The sequence below is a fragment of the Eschrichtius robustus genome, chromosome 10 (assembly GCF_028021215.1).
Source record: "Eschrichtius robustus isolate mEscRob2 chromosome 10, mEscRob2.pri, whole genome shotgun sequence".
Lineage (NCBI taxonomy): Eukaryota > Metazoa > Chordata > Mammalia > Artiodactyla > Eschrichtiidae > Eschrichtius > Eschrichtius robustus.
The window spans coordinates 7,481,508-7,497,286 of record NC_090833.1 but is presented as its reverse complement, the minus strand read 5'-3'; the positions used below and the strand labels follow the sequence as shown (position 1 = coordinate 7,497,286).

Sequence of the window (15,779 nt, the reverse complement as noted above, 5' to 3'; positions counted from 1 at the left end):
TCAGTAATTAGTGATGTTGAGCATCTTTGCATGTATTTGTTGGCCATCTGTATATCTTCTTTGGAGAAATGTCTATTTAGGTCTTCCGCCCATTTTTGGATTGGGTTGTTTGTTTTTTGTTGTTGTTGAGCTTTATGAGCGCTTATATATTTTGGAGATTAATCCTTTGTCAGTTTCTTCATTTGCAAATATTTCCTCCCATTCTGAGGGTTGTCTTTTCATCTTGCTTATGGTTTCCTTTGCTGTGCAAAAGCTTTTAAGTTTCATTATGTCCCATTTGTTTATTTTTGTTTTTATTTCCATTTCTCTAGGAGATGGGTCAAAAAGGATCTTGCTGTGATTTGTGTCATAGAGTGTTCTTCCTATGTTTTCCTCTAAGAGTTTTATAGTGTCTGGCCTTTACATTTAGGTCTTTAATCCATTTTGAGTTTATTTTTGTGTATGGTGTTAGGGTGTGTTCTAATTTCATTCTTTTACATGTAGCTGTCCATTTTTCCCAGCACCGCTTATTGAAGAGGCTGTCTTTTCTCCATTGTGTTTTCTTGCCTCCTTTGTCAAAGATAAGGTGACCATATGTGCATGGGTTTATCTCTGGGCTTTCTGTCCTGTTCCATTGATCTATATTTCTGTTTTTGTGCCAGTACCATATTGTCTTGATTACTGTAGCTTTGTAGTATAGTCTGAAGTCCAGGAGCCTGATTCCTCCAGCTCCATTTTTCTTTCTTAAGATTGCTTTGGCTATTCAGGGTCTTTTGTGTTTCCATACAAATTGTAAAATTTCTTGTTCTAGTTCTGTGAAAAATGCCATTGGTAATTTGATAGGGATTGCATTGAACCTGTAGATTGCCTTGGGTAGTATAGTCATATTCACAATATTGATTCTTCTAATCCAGGAGCATGGTATGTGTCTCCATCTGTTTATGTTATCTTTGATTTCTTTCATCAGTGTTTTATAGTTCTCTAAGTGCAGGTCTTTTGCCTCCTTAGGTAGGTTTATTCCTAGATATTTTATTCTTTTTGTTGCGATGGTAAATGGGATTGTTTCCTTAATTTCTCTTTCTTACCTTTCATTGTTAGTGTATAGGAATGCCAGAGATTTCTGTGCATTAGTTTTGTATCCTGCAACCTTACCAAATTCATTGATTAGTTCTACTAGTTTTCTGGTGGCATCTTGCAGATTTTCAATTCACTTTTAGGTTTGTGACCTTGAGTGGGTCATCCACTCTCTGAACCTCAGTATCCCCACCTGCGAAACACAAGAATTGGACCAGTCACCAGATGAGTAGTTTTCAAATTGTGCTCAGTAGCAGTGCCTTAGGGCAGAGCTTCCCTGCTGTGTGTCATAGCCCACTGATCTCTGTAGCCCATGGGGCCCGTAGCCATTTGCACTTCCTCTCTCTACCTGTGCTTTACAAATGGCATTTTCTGTGCACCATGACGGAACAACTTGGGAAGCACTGACTTCAGGGTGTTGAGTGGGTGGGGCTCAGCTGTATAGTCAGTCAGCATATGGAGGCTTTGTGCAAATTTTTAAAAGGCTTCCCTTCCTACTACTGCCATCTGCTGGAAAGCTGTTCTATTAGTAATTATGAAGATGGAACCAGGAGGTGAGCACTGCCTCTTACTGGAGTTAAGCAGCTCACATTTGCACAGCCTTTAATAGGACTAATGGGCCTGCATGGAACGCTGGGATTCTCTCTGCCACAGCATTTTTGCTTTATGTGCTGTATACATTGGAGTTCTTTGTAAGATTATATATGGGAAAGTTCTGCCAAAAATGAAATATAAAAAAATCACTGGACAAGATGACCTCTAAGGTCTCCTCCACTTTGAATTTGTACCACTCCATAGCAAACACCTCTTAGAATATTTGAATCTTCTTTCTCTAGACATGTTTAACAAGTGTTGCACATGTCATTTAATGCTTGGTATTCCTATTGGGTTCTTGATGGTAAACCAAGAAAGGAGAGCATCAGGGAGGCCAGGTTTTCGATACTCACGGATAGCGTTGCCTCCAGAGGTAGAGATTGCTGGCCGATAGTGGTGACTCCTGGTGGTTACTAGCGTCAGATTTCTAAGAGTAGAATACCAAGGACTGCATCTGTCTTTAAATTCAAGCGCTCACTTGCCTGCTTGCCTCCTTTCAAGTTTGACCTCATTTCTTAGGCTGAGTGCCCATATTTTTGTCTTATCATTGTCCTACATCATTTATTTATTTATTTATTTATTTTCGGCTGCGTTGGGTCTTCGTTGCTGCGCGTGGGCTTTCTGTAGTTGCAATGAACGGGGGCTACTCTTCATTGTCATGCGTGGGCTTCTCACTGCGGTGGCTTCTCTTGTTGCAGAGCATGGGCTTCAGTAGTTGTAGCTCACGGGCTCCAGAGCGCAGGCTCAGTAGTCGTGGCGCATGGGCTTAGTTGCTCCGCGGCATGTGTGATCTTCTCAGACCAGGGCTTGAACCAGTGTCCCCTGCATTGACAGGCAGATTCTCAACCACTGCGCCACCAGGGAAATCCTGTCCTACATCATTTTAAAGCAAATTTGATGATGAATTGGAAATTCCAATGGGAGAGAAACCCAACACATCCCTTGGTTAGAAGAATGGAGGTGTTCTGGAGGTTTCCCACCCACATGCTAGGAGCTTTCCCCCACTTCTCAAGCTTCCTGTGGTGATAGCAGTGACGTAATTAGGTTTGGATGTCTTCTATCTCAGTGCCAGGAAAAAAGAGCTACAGAGCTTCCCACAGGTGCCTTATCAGTCTTGGCCATTCACTTCCCTTTTCTCTGTGCCATTAATGAATCCCTGATACTAGGTCCTGTGGACCTGCAGAAAGCAGATGAGAGCTGTGGTCTCCCAGCTATGTGATGGATTTACAGAAACACCCATTATAGAGGAATTTATAATATCATCTAGTTTACAGCCAGGCTCCATTTACTGTAAATATCAGTCTACACAGATGATGTATTCAAGAAACATTTTTCTTTTAGCTCCTTCAGGATGTTTACACTAAATATAGTACATGATGCTGGATTGGAACCTGGTCCAGGAAAAAAAAGATCTTTCTGTGTGTTTGTCTTGTAAAGGATGTTGGGACAATTAGCAAAACTTGAATAAGATCTGTATGTTAGATAGCAGTATTATGTCAACATTAATTTCCTGACTTTGATCATTGTATTGTGGTTATAAAAATAAAAGTACTTGTTCTTAAAGTACTTAGGGGTGACTGGGCATGCAACTTATTCTCAAATGATTCAGGGGGAAGATATCTACACGTGTGTGTGTATGTGTAAGTATATACCATCAGAATAATAGAGCAAATGTGGTCAATTGTTAACAAATTGGGGAATCCGGATGAAGGGTGTATGGGATTTCTTTCTATTACTCTTGTAATTCTTTACAAATTTGAAATTATTTCAAAATTAAAAGATAATCCTCTCCCCCACTTAAAAAAAAAAAAAACAACAGCAACAAAATCAGGCCTACAATTCTGATGAGGTGACAAATTCAAGCTCTAGAACCTACAACCCTGCAAACAGGACGGTGATGCCAAAGGTGACCTTGAAGCCATCAACCTGTAGCAGGGATGGAAAGTTGACTCTAAACAGGTTTTGCTGGGACTTCCCTGGTGGCGCAGTGGTTGGGAATCCACCTGCCAATGCAGGAGACACGGGTTCGAGCCTTGGCCCGGGAAGATCCCACATGCCGCAGAGCAACTAAGCCCATGCGCCACAACTACTGAGCCTGAGCTCTAGAGCCCACAAGCCACAACTACTGAGCCCACGTGCCACTACTACTGAAGCCTGCGCGCCTAGAGCCCATGCTCCGCAACAAGAGAAGCCACCTCAATGAGAAGCCTGCACACCGCAAGGAAGAGTAGCCCCCACTCACCGCAACTAAAGAAAAAAGCCCATGTGCAGCAACGAAGACCCAACACAGACAAAAATAAATAAATAAACATATAAAAAAAAAAAAAGATAATCCTCTCCCCCACTTAAAAAAACAAACAAACAACAACAACAAAATCAGGCCTACAATTCTGATGAGGTGACAAATTCAAGCTCTAGAACCTACAACCCTGAAAACAGGACGGTGATGCCAAGGTGACCTTGAAGCCATCAACCTGTAGCAGGGATGGAAAGTTGACTCTAAACAGGTTTTGCTGGACTTCCCTGGTGGTCCAGTGGTTAAGAATCCACCTTCAATGCAGGGGATGCAGGTTCAATCCCTGGTCGGGGAACTAAGATCGCACATGCCACAGAGCAACTAAGCCCACGTGCTGCAACTACTGAGCCCACACGCTCTGGAGCCTGCGCGCCACAACAAAAGATCCCGCGTGCCACATCAAAAATCCTGTGTGCCGCAACTAAGACCCGATGGCAGCCAAATAAATAAATAAGTAAATATTTTAAAAAATAAACAGGTTTTGCAAAATGCTTCCTACTTGAAGTAGGTGACTGGGGGGTAGAATTTTAATTCAATGGAGAATGTGATTTACAAACTTGGAGTGCTTGATGGTTTGAACTAAAAGTTAACCATAGTGCAGAAGATAGCTCCATTTCATTTAGGTCAGCTTTGTCCAGGAAGTTTTTCTGCAGGATCCTAAAAAAGAGTTCAGCAAAGAAGTTTGGCAGCTACTGTGTTAAAGGTAAACTAGGTGAAGTACTGTATGAAATAAGAATGGCAGGATGTTGATAACTGTTGAAGCTGGGTAATGAGCAGATGGAGGTTCATTGTACTATTCCATTTTCTAGGTTTATCTTTGAAATCTTCCATAATAAAATGTTTAGATTATAAAGAAGAGAAAAAGGACTTTTCTTGCAGGACTTTTTGGTGCCTTAACTATGATACTTTGAATTAACCTCCAAGAGTTTATATTGTTTCCCGAACTTACCACGGAACTCTTGAGCTTCTCTTGGGACTAGTATTTCTGAGAATATACTTTTTGAAATGCTTTAGTTGGAGGTTAGGATGGTCAAGAAAGTATCTTGAGATAGTACTTGATCCAGATACTTAAAACTATCTGTAAATTTTTTAAAAGGAGATAAAAAAGTCCAAAAAGCCTTTTATTCTAGGTACCCACTGTGAACATCTCTTTAATCATCTCTGTGCATATATACATGGATATACAAATATAGCTCTTAAGTAAATAGCTCTTAAGTAACTGACTGCCACTGTTCGGTAACATCTTAGATGTTTTTCAAGTCAATCAGTATGAACTATATCACCAAGATAGTCTTGAATTAATGAATCTTAACCATTTTTCAGTTGGTGACTAGCTGCTTCTAATTCTTTTTTTTACAGTTATTAACATTCTTAAATATATTTTCTACCTTCTTAGGTTGTATTCCTAAATATAACGTTGTGTCAAATGGCATGCAAATTTCATATGCTGATCCATATCGCCAAACTGCTCTTCCAGAAAGGTTCTACTTACATAAACTCAAAATGGGTAAGATTTGTCAGAAATGAGGAGTGGGTGTTAGGAAAGAAGGACATTCTAATTTAGGGGGAAAGTATGAGCAAAAGCATGATGTTGGAAGAATAAATAACCTGTTTAGGAAGTGGCTAAGCTCAGACCTAGAGAAGAGCAGTAGGAAATAATGCTGTGGAAAGTTTGTGGAGGCTTCGGAATCTCTATTAAAATAGTTTGGGTGGGGACTTCCCTGGTGGCACAGTGGTTAAGAATCCTCCTGTCAATGCAGGGGACACGGGTTCGATCCCTGGTCAAGGAAGATCCCACATGCCGAGGAGCAACTAAGCCCGTGCACTGCAACTACTGAGCCTGCACTCTAGAGCCCGCAAGCCACAACTACTGAGCCCGTGTGCCACAACTACTGAGCCCACGTGCCACAACTACTGAAGCCTGTGTGCCTAGAGCCCGTGCTCCGCAACAAGAGAAGCCACTGCAATGAGAAGCCCACGCACCGCAATGAAGTGTAGCCCCTGCTTGCCGCAACTAGAGAAAGCCCACGTGCAGCAAAGGAAGACCCAATGCAGACAAAAATAAATTAATTAATTAAAATATTTATATAAAAAAATAATAAAATCGTTTGGGTGATTCGGTAGGCAGTGGGAAGCTACTAGAATTTTATTTATTTATTTATGGCTGCGTTGGATCTTCATTGCTGCACGGGCTTTCTCTAGTTGCAGTGAGCGGGGGCTACTCTTGGCTGCGGTACGCGGGCTTCTCATTGCAGTGCCTTCTCTTGTTGCAGAGCACGGGCTCTAGGCACGGGGGCTCCAGTAGTTGTGGCACGTGGGCTTCAGTAGTTGTGGCTCGTGGGCTCAGTAGTTGTGGCTCACAGGCTCTAGAGCACAGGCTTAGTAGTTGTGGCGCACGGGCTTAGTTGCTCCACAGCATGTGGAGTCTTCCCGGACCAGGGCTCGATCCTGTGTCCCCTGCGTTGGCAGGCGGATTCTTAACCACTGCACCACCAGGGAAGTCCACTACTAGAATTTTCTGAGAAGGTTTCACATGGTTTATGAAACTAATTCTGTGTGTTCAGGATGAATAGGAAGGAGAGAGACTGATGGGGCTTAAAAGGTGGTCCCGCGAGAGTACATACGGGAAATAAACCAGCTGGATTAGGAAGATGTGCCAGGCGAGTGAGGGGCTCACATTTCTGCTGTCACGTACGGTTCTGTTAGGCAAACCAGCCTGTCAAGTCCATGCTCCCAGCAGCTATCAGGCCTCTCCTCTAATGTGGCCCCTGATTTCAGAGGCAGTCATTGTAAAGTAATGTAACATTTACAGTTTAAAATTTAACATAAAATTTACAGTTTAAACCATTTTTAAGTGTACAGTTAGTTGTCTGGCATCAAGCACACTCACACTGTTGTGTTAACCATCAACACCATCCATCTCCAGAACTTTCTCATCTTGCAAAACTGCCACTCTGTACCCCTTAAATACTAGCTCCCCATTTTCCCATCCCCACAGGCCCTGGCAACCCCAGCTCCACTTTCTCTCTGTGAATATGACTATTCTAGGGTTCTCCTGTAAGTGGAATCATACAATATTTGTCCTTTTGTGTCTGGTTTATTCCGCTTAGCCGAATGTCTTCAAGGTTCTTCCAGTCACTGTTTTGAAGATCTGTGCTATTCCTTGCCAGCTCTGACACTGCAGAATCTCATCTGGGAAGAAGTACAGTGCACCTGCCAGGGTGACTTCCCAATCGGCTCCCTTCTTGGGGGGGATAAAAGAGTGGTGCTTGCCTGTTAACTTTCCTGTGTGTGTGTTTGTGTGTGTTAGAGAAAGAGAGAGATTCTCCCAATGGTTGACCTCTCGAATGACTCGAAAAGGTATTGGGACTACCTAAATGCCTAAACTTAGGGCACATATCAAACCTTCCTAGAACGGCTAGAATAGAAAAAGGAGCTTGGGGGAGTTCCCTGGTGGCCTAGTGATTAGGATTCCAGGCTTTCACTGCCGTGGCCCAGGTTCAGTCCCTGGTCAGGGAACTGAGATCCCACAAGCCCCAAAGCACAGCCGAAAACAGAAAAAAGAAAAAGGAGTTCGGAATTCAGTCCTAACCGTACCCCCGCCTTTGCAAGAGGATGGGATGGACATGACTAGATTGGTTACAGAGCCGCTATGCTGCCCTTTTTTGTTTTTGTTTTTGTTCTGAATGAGCGGCTCTCAGAAAACAAAGAAAGCCAGTGTCTGCTTTATCATCTCCTTCCCCACACCTAGCAGAGTGTCAGGCATATGGTGAAATTGGTGGGAGGTGAGGTAGGTAGACAGTAGAACACAGGAAGAAGGGCTTTCTAAATGTCTCATTTCCAGCGCCAAATGCGGATGGGGTGGGTGAGTGGGTGGGCACTACACAGGGCTGGAGGCACTGGGTTTTGGCCACGTCTCAGATCAGACAAAGGATCGACAAATAAGACTTCAATTTCTGTATCAATACAGAAGCTGTCTCTAAGATCTCAAATCTGTTTTGCTCCTGGTAAAAGCAAAACCCCCATTTCACTAGGAGGCCAGATTGATATAAAAGAAAAATACTTCTTTTTTTGCAGCTCCTGTCCACAGCCTTGAGCCCCGTTCTTTGCTGGAGCAGACGGTCTTGGAAATTTTGGAGAGCTATGATTGTGTTAGCCATTTTGTACCCAGAGCTGAGGATTTGGTTAAACATTTTGCTGCTACCCACTGGAGAAGACGCCATCAGCTGTTCCCAGAAATGCACACCCCAGGCAGGAGTTACCCGGTCCTGTTTTCTCTACATGGAGGATTGCAGGAAATGCCTCTCAGCTCCGATGTCTTTCCTCCAGATTCCGTAAAGCCGCTTCTGGGGTGTGGCCGCTCCTTTTCTTTTCTCTGCACTCTGGTAGAGTAAGGGAATAAGGGAGTTTTTCCTCATTATCAGGGCTCCAGCCCGAGCAGCTCAGAAACCCGATTACAGATCCCAGGCACAGGGAAGAAGCCAAACTACTGAGGACCAAGAAGCTCAGGTCTGGGCCCAGGCCCAAGTTCTGGTGCAGTGCCTAGTGCCTTTATATTTATTTAAAGGGGAGAGTGCTTGGTAACCAGGAGGCTGAGGCCTTCCTGAGCTGCAGAGCTCCTGGTCTGCCTGACTGCACAGGAATGATCTGGATGCTACTCTCTATGGCTGTCGCCCAGCTGTCATGGGGGTGGGGAAAGGGCGTCCTACTTGAGGGCTTCTAGCTACAGAGCCAGGCCCTTAAACTGCTAAGACTGTAAGGAACAGAAATTCCAGAAATCGTCTGTTTTTCTTTTCTCAGCATTCCAGCATCCACCATCACAATGCCTCCCTTTCCTACGGCAAGGCAGTATAGCACACTGTTTAAGAGAAGGTTCTGACTGCCTGGATTCAAATCCTTGCTTTTCCTCTTGCTAGCTGCCTGATCCAGGGCAAGAGACCTAGCTTCCATGTCAGGGCTCTTTTGTAAAATGAGGAAATAATACCTAAATCATAAAATTATTGCAAAAAGATTTTTTAAAAAGGTAACACACATAGCATAGTGCTTGGTACAAAAGGAAAGGTCAATTAATAATGGCGAGTAGAATCAATGTCTCATTTATAAAATACAACGAATGCATCCTATTCCACTGCTGAGCTGTCCGAAAGCTTTTGATGTAAGAATATAAGAAATTATTAACTCTTCAAATCTCGGAATGACAGACATAAACACCAAATTAGTCGACTTTATTTTTTATGATCGGATTCAGCCTTTTCTTACCACCTTCTCAAACCCGGAGCCCCAAATCATCCTCGGTTTCTTGACGCCAACTCCCACCAGAGAAGGCTGACTTGGGGCCCCGGCACCAGCCTTCTCCTAGGGAAAGGGGGAAGGAGGAAGAAAAACACACGGGTGATCTCACCCTTTGGGACTGGGCGTTTTTCCGGCTGGGACGCGCAGCATCCCCAGCCAGACTGCGGCGATGGCCCTGCCCCGCCCTTCGCTGCAGTCCTGGAAGGGCTCCCAGGGGCGGAGGGGTGGCTGGCGAAGATTCTCTGCAGGGCGGGGAGGGGCAAGATTGGAGGATGCCAGCTGCGGGGAGGGCGGTGCGGCTGGAGCATCTCTGCCCGCCTGGGCGGAGGCAGCGACTCCACTGCACCATCAACCCCCACCCCTGGCGCGCGCACTCTTCCTTCCCCACCCTCCCGCGGCCCTCCCGCGGCCCTCCCGGGGCTCGACTCTTCCGCCGCATCGCCGCTTCGGCTCCTTCCGGGAGCGCTCGGCCCTTTCCGCCGGGTGATCGGGCAGCGAGCAGGCGGGAGCTCCGCCCCATTTGGTTGGCCGGCGCTCACCCCCGCCCCTCGCGTCGCGCTGCGGCGCTTCCCCCGAGCTCGCGACCGCCCGCCGCCGGAACGCGCGTGGCCGCCTATAAAAGAGGCGGGGCGCGCGCGCCGCCGTCACTACCCGCTGCGGAGCGAACGGGGAGGAACGGAGGCCGCTGAGCCCCGTCGGTTCCTCCAGCACCCCCGGCCCGACGCACCCACTGCCCTCACCCCCAGGAGCCGGTGAGAGGGGGAGCGGGCGAACTCAAGGCGGGAGCGAGGCCGGAGGGCGGCCGACCCCTGGGCGGGGAGCCGGACGGCCCCTGGGGCAGGGCGGGGCCAGCGCGCGGACAGGTGAGCCCGGCCGGCCTCGCCGCTCCCTCCGTCGGGCGGGGAACCGGGCGAGCCGGCCGCGACCGGCTTGTGGTGCGTGGGCTGCGGAGGAGCAGCCGGGCCGAGCCTGGGCGCCGGCCGCTGGAATGTCATTGACTGGGCGGAGGGGGCGGCGAGGCCGCCGGGTCCTTCCCCTCAGCCCAGCTTGGCTGCGGCCCGGCCCTGCTCCATCCGGCTGCGGCAGGTGGGGCGGGGGCTTCCTGGTCCGGATCGTTTCTCCATCCCCCTCTCCGCAGAGCGCTCCCCCCACCGCCCCCAATCCCTTCCCTCAGTGGGGAGCGACTTGTGCAGCTCCTTTTCTCAAATCCCCACCAGCAATGCCGGCCCAGCCCTTGAAGGAGGAAAAGCCGGGAGTAAAGGGCTCTTTGACCTTAATTTCATCCTGTGTGGCGGTTCTTGGCCTTCTCTGGACGGAAAGGTCCGAGACCGGCCATCTCCGTTTCTTATCTGTAATAAACATATTTTTCTTACGCAACTGTGATTTGCTTGTAAATAGCAGGTAGGTGCGGCGCTTGCTTTGTATGAGACCCAAACCAAATAACTTAATAGCTTAGAGTTCTTTTTTTTTTTTTTTCTTGCCCCGAGACCGGGTCTTTCGAGTCGAGGACATAATTATTATTTGTCAGAAATTCTACAGCCATGCCGGTGTTGAATGATAGAGCAGCCTTTTGTTTGAAAGCAGTCCCTGCGAATTTCATTAGATGCTTCCCAAAGAAAATTGCTTTTAAAAGTCTCTGAGGTACTGGGTTATTATAATGTATTTTAAACAAAGGGCTTGTCAAGGTTAAGGGTTGAATATGTTTTAAATTAAAAGCTTGAATAGCTCAGGAAGCTGGGTTGAGATGATGCTTGAACTGGCCAACACCTTGTCAAATCTCTTTTGTATAATAGATCCTAGACTACGTAGGCCCTTTGTTCTGTCTTCATCATGGTATTTTAGAAGAACTTACCATGATGGCTGTTAGGGAAGAAGAGAAGACAGACCATATGAAATATTTTCAGAATGTGTTGAGAAATTGCGTCGTCATAGCAATTGGACTTAACTAAAACAGAATGTGTCAAAGATGGAAGGGTGGGAGTGTCTGCAGCCAGGAAACAGAAAACCTGAAGAACAGCGGTGGGAACACTCAGCTGTATGAAGCCATCGAGCCAAGGTTCCAACTCATCTGACTAGTCATGTATTTTCCCTTTTGTCTGCAGCTAATGTCAGCTTTTAAAAGGTCAAATTGAAGTCCGAGTTTTAAAAATGTGCTGCAGGAAAATAAAAACGTGCTGCAGTAAGGGCCTCTGTGCAGGAAATTAACAGTAAGCCTTTTTTAGTAACTGGGCCAATATTACTCAAAGGGACCCTGAAAGTGTGTTAGCTGTTATCCAGGGACCTAGATGGAGAGCCGAGACTCAGAAGGTGGATTTCCTCTCTGCTGGACAGGTGTGAGGCAGACTTGCAGTAAACGGTCAGCTGGGTAACATTCTCCGATATGCTTTTGGTCTTTGGCAGGGCGTTTGTAGGAATCGAATAATTAGCAACCTGATATGTCACAGGCTCACAATATGAGCTTGTCAAGCAATCTCATGAACAGGTTTAGGTGGGGAGAGCTGTTTTTAAGTATATCTTTTGGTTCCCTGGGTTAGAATTTCCTCTGCTTTTCCTTTACCTGCCTTCTTCCATTGGGCGTGGGGGCGGCGGGGGCGGGGGGCGACTGCAGATGCTGAGACGTGGGTGTCAGGAGTAGTCCACAGTCCTGTCATTGCTGAACCTGCACTAAGGACAGTGGGCACGAATCCGGCCTTGTAATCAATCCTCCATGGGCTATGCGAGGACTCTGCTAGTCGTGCGGTGGGTCTGCTGCAGCCCATCAGCTGCGGTCGGAGTAAGTAGAAGAATGCAGCGCCCTGATGGCAAATGCCGACTCCAGGAATGCAGAGGAGGCCCACAGAACTGATCGCTTGGGGCCAGTGGGCAGGAGCAGCTGCGCTTGTACTTCCCTCCACCTCTTCTGCATACTCCTCTTGTATGGGTTTTGAACAGGAAATAGTATTTTGTGAAGGAAATGTCCCAGTAAACTAGGCCCAAATTCGATCTTTGTAGCTTGAGTTCGTTCTTGTTTCTGATGACTTCACGATATTATGCTATTTTAATACTGAATGGAAGGGGGTACAGAAATCATCTAGTACTGGGAATCTCAGGTAATTTATCGGAACGTGGATTGGGGGAGTGCACGTCTAGTGTTAAAAGGGATATTCAGTATTATTCAGGATTATTTGAAAATTGGGAAACTGAGACCCAGAAGAGGGTATGACGTGGCCAAGGCAGCACATCTGCTCAGACCAGAGAACCTTGGTTCTTTCTGCATTTTAAATTCCTGGTTTAGAAGCTCTGTAGAATGAGAAGGGCGCTGGGAAAATAGCTGAAATTTGATTTTTACCTGTATTCATATATTTTTAAAGATCTGTTTTCTTCATTGTGAAATTATTGTGTTCAGTTTGCCCTTAGAAGCTTGTTATCTTGCTCTTCCCCCTCCCTCTTCAGACGCCACATTTTTCCATCATGTTGTCATCGTTTCGTAAACGCAGAGTCCAGGTATTTGACCAGCATGCAGGAAATGTGTTACCTTTTCGGTTTTGCCTGGTTTGCAGTGAAGACACATGTGTCAAAGAGGTTGAATGATGCAAAGAGAGGGGGGAAAAAACCCTGCCTGCATGACCTGTTAAGCAGATTGGTTAGGGTTTGGGCTTTTGTTTGTTTTCTTTGGTGTTACATGAACAAGAGTCTTAGTAGATTTATTCTAAAATTTCCAAAGCCTTTGTTTTTTTACCTTCCTCCCTTTAAGGCATGAATATATTAATTTCTTATCACCCTACTGGTGTCTGCATGTACTGTTCGCTAATTTTTTTTATTGATGGTTACTTGGTTCTTAAAAACCAAGGGACTAAACACATTATCTTAGATATTTAGAAAAAGTAATCTGAAAACATGTAAAAATAGTGTTTTTCAATTTGACAAATATTGTAAACTTGGGTTTGTTTCCTGTTTCCATTGATTTACGTTTTTTGCCACAATCCTTATAATGAAATGGAACTTGCGTTTCCTTGTTTATAAAAAAGCTCACTACCCATGTTTTTATTTGTGTACAGTTTTTGAGTGTTTGCTAAATTGGACCTTTTTCGGAAAGAAAAATGCTTAAAATTAATGTCTTGATATCCCATAAGCAGAAATATAAGCTCTGCAAATTTCTAGTGATTATGGGTGATAAATCCAAGGCAAGCCCTTTTATAAATCAGACGGGTTAATTGTTTAAACAAGGTTTATAAAAATGGGCACGTTATACCTTTTTCCTGTTTTGAATCTCAGTGACAATATTTTGCACTTAAACACCTCTCATCTGGATTTTACAGGTTATAAAAGGTAAGTAGCAGCAAGGTAGTGTTTGGGAGGCATTCAGAAGTAAGTTTTCTCAACCTTGCTTGGCGTTTCTGGATTTTGATGCAGTGCAGTATGAATCTTTTGCTTCTCTAAGCTAAATCCCTGCTCACCTCTGCAGAATCCTGCTAACAAGTTGAAATGAATTAATCAATTTGGAGGCTGACGTGCAGATCTACAATCCTGATTGGAATGTGGTTTAAGCAAAAATATTTCTGGTTTTTCCATGGTTAAAATTCTTAATTTATATATTATTTACCTCTTTGCTTACCCTCAGGTCTCCCACAAAAATCTGCAGCGGAGCTGGTTTTGACTTAATTCACTTAATCTGAGAATCAGTTGGCATCAAATTTTATGGTGCTCACCAATTCTTTGGTGCTTTGTTCTCAGGGAGCCCTTGCGCATCCGTGGATGTAGTTCTCCTGCTTTGGAAATGTAAAATATGCTGGCTTTCTAAGCCAGGGAAAAAGGGCATTGTTGGTTCTGCACCTTTGGGCTCTGACTAAGCAACAAAAACAGAACTGATGGATGGTTCCTCTGACATTTTTGCTCTGGGTGATGTTTATGAATTTTTCCATAGAGCCAAATGCACTCTTCATCCTGAAAATCCCTTTCCCTGCGAAACAATATATCTGATGTCCTGCCTGAGGTCTGAATTCATCTTGCAGTGTTCCAAACGCCCCTGTCTGCCACATTCAGCTCGCTAAGATGTCGGCACTCCCAGACCTTTGTTTCCAAATAGACACTCCTCTTGTCTTCACGACAGTTTTACTCTCTTCTGAGGTTCCAGAGGGAAGCTCTGACTAGTGAATTCTTCCAGTCTCCAAGATCTGCGTGAGGGTGTCCTAAGCTACTCACTCACTGCAGGTGCCAAGTGAGCAGAGTTGGAAGCGTTTGACCTTTGGTTTGAAAGTGTGTGTCTCCACAGTCTTTTCTGTTGCTTAACAGTGTCCTTCCCACCCACTGCCTCTCCCCGCCCTCCAGAGACAGACACCTCCCCTTGCACAGTGGCCTTATAGCTTCTGTGGATGAGGGTAAGGCTTTAAAATTACTTCCCTAAGTACATACCAAGAACTGCCTCGAACAGCTGTCTGTTGGCAGTTGTCAAGAAGACAAAGATATTAATTAATGGCTAGCTTTTTTTGTAGGAATCATTTTCCGTTGATAATGTGTATAAGTTGGTGTTGGTTATGAGGAGTCATTCTCATGCATGACTTTGGATTAAACCAGAACTTTCTAGCCAAGATTCATATCTTGGCTTTCTTCTCAGAGATGTAGCTGTATTGTAAGAATGCTGACAAGTTCTTTTTATTTATTACAGTAGAGGGCATAGTTGTAATTCCTGTTTTATCCTCTGTGCTCAATTCACATTACTTGCTGAATGATGCAGCTAACATTTTGACTGCTGCATTGCAGCAGCATTTAAAAATAGCCAGTCTTCTCTAATAATTATTTGCCAAAATATGACCTTTTTTCTTCAGTTCCCTTAAATGGGAAGCTGTCCTTAAACAGAGAGTACATTTAGCCCTTCGTCTCCCCTCCTTCGTTAGCCGCAAACATAGACCTGATTGACAAAATCAGAGTTGAGATAAGCAGTCAGTTGATTGCTGTCTTGGAATTTGGCTCCTTTGTGGTTTTTAGGCAGTTAGTGGAATAGATAGATAGGCTGGTATAGTTGGAGATTTTTTTTTTTTTTTTAATGGCACATTTCCCAAAGTCTTCCTTTCTAGCTCTCAAAAGGTGTTAATCCCATTAAGGCTGGGAACAGCCCAGGGCATTCTCTGTGGAGTCCGCCTTATCAGTCAGCTGCACATTTCTGGCCTGGGGTGGAGTTCTTGCAGTGTGCGGCAGCCTCAGGGAACACGGTGCACACAGGCAGAGTCCAGAAAATTCCACTAACTCTCACAGAGTTTTGGGTGAGAGGTCGTAGCACTTTTGGGTGGCAATAGTTCTTTGGAGATAGGAGATTTTTTCCTGTGTTTAATGTAGTCTGTGGAAATGAGCCATTTAGGAGCAAAGAGAAACTGGAACTTGCATAGAGACAGCTCCCTATCAGCAGAAGGGGTTGGGGGGGAACTGCCGTTAACCTGTCATCCTTGGCTCCTGTAATCATGCAAATGAAAACTCTGAGTGCCCACAGCAGTGGGAGAGCACTGCTGACTTTCAGATGCCCAGCTCCCTGGAAACAGCCAGTTGTGACTTGGCCAAGCTCCCACCTACT

At 45.3% G+C, this 15,779-nt stretch overlaps 1 protein-coding gene across 4 annotated transcripts in view; it reads left to right on the top strand.

Annotated features, from left to right (window-relative positions):
- The first annotated feature begins 9,891 nt into the window (after nt 1-9,891).
- SPTAN1 (spectrin alpha, non-erythrocytic 1) overlaps nt 9,892-15,779 on the top strand; it is a 65,113-nt gene continuing 59,225 nt past the window's right edge. For 3 of the 4 annotated variants that reach the window (XM_068553946.1, XM_068553945.1, XM_068553942.1), the window contains exon 1: nt 9,892-9,987. The gene's annotated coding sequence lies outside the window, so the exon portion shown is untranslated. Of the gene's footprint in view, nt 9,988-10,034; nt 10,099-15,779 lie in introns of those variants that run through there. The other variant, XM_068553944.1, reaches the window with a different exon arrangement.